Source organism: Octodon degus, unplaced genomic scaffold (genome assembly GCF_000260255.1).
Source record: "Octodon degus isolate 3935 unplaced genomic scaffold, OctDeg1.0 scaffold00016, whole genome shotgun sequence".
In the NCBI taxonomy this organism is placed as follows: Eukaryota; Metazoa; Chordata; class Mammalia; order Rodentia; family Octodontidae; genus Octodon; species Octodon degus.
This window is the reverse complement of record NW_004524592.1, coordinates 19,596,438-19,597,772: the sequence shown is the minus strand read 5'-3', so window position 1 is coordinate 19,597,772 and position 1,335 is coordinate 19,596,438.

The following is a 1,335-nucleotide window of genomic DNA, read 5'->3' as shown; positions in this document are numbered from 1 at the left end:
ATCTGAAGAGTTGCTTGTTAACACAGCAATTTTTAGCTTGAGCTGATGGCTATGGCTGCTGTGGAGAGGATCATCTGCACTGGCGGGCAGTAAATATTTGTATTCACAGTGATAGTTCCTCTATGAGTGTCTTCGCTTTTTATGTACATCAGTTATATGTCCTTGAAAAAAAAAAGAACCCAATTGCAGTACAGGCTTTGACATAATCTCAGTACTCTGGGACCCTGAGGCAAAAGAATCACAAGTTCAAGTTAATAATAATGATAATGATAATTATCAATTACCTTATTGACTTATGTTTTTGTTTGATCTACTATATGAGAAATAAACCTCAGAGGTAAAAATATTTTAAAATACATTAAGATAAATCAATGAATGAATAATTAATGCATATTGCTCGATAACGACTATGAATGACACAAACATGTCAAAGAAAGTACAATGAAGATAAATATTTTCATATCCCCTACTCGATCTGTAGTCTCCTGCAGTGTGACCCATGGACCCTAACTCTGAATGACATGGTTAGGGCATCTGTATCTATTTAGCCCAGTTATCCTAAGACATCCACAGTTTCTAAGCCACCCTCACTATGAAGACTTCCAGTGCTCTAAGGGATGCACATCACTGGAGTTGTCTCACTCACTCTCTTGATTGATCATTCGGAAAACCCATGTCTGGGGTAAGGAGATATTTGATGAATGGGACAGTGAACATATTGGTCTTAAAATAAAAGGTAGCCTGGAGGTACCTATTTATTTCTTTTTTTAAAAAAAAATAATTTTGAGAAACAAATAGCAATAAGACAGTTTCAAAACTGATTACTAGCACAGTTTTAATAATTAATACATTGCATGTTGTTGTCTTAGTGACTATTCATTGTACAAGATGTAGAGATGATATCCTATCCATAAACACTATTAGAACAAATCTCTCTGTTCAGTGATCCAAGAGAATGTAACTGTGTATCTATCCTAATTATTTTGAACATACAGATGCAAAATGGTCTTTCATTTGTATTCCCCTTTTTTGTTTAGTCTTGTCAGAGAGGGGTATTCCATTGTCATTTAAATATTGTAGGAGAATGAATTCAGCAAAATATTCCAATATAGTCCATAATAGTAGTGGGCTTTTTCATAAGACTGGCAATGACAGAAGTTCTTGACTTGACCGGGAGGATGGCTCAGTGGAATAAATGTTTGCCTGGCAAGTGCAAGGTCCTGAGTTCAATCCCCAGTTCTGCCAAAAAAAAAGAAAAAAAAGAGAGAAAATAAAACAAAAAACAAACAAAAACAAAACAGAAGTTGTTGACCTGAGCCTTTTACAGCTCAGCAT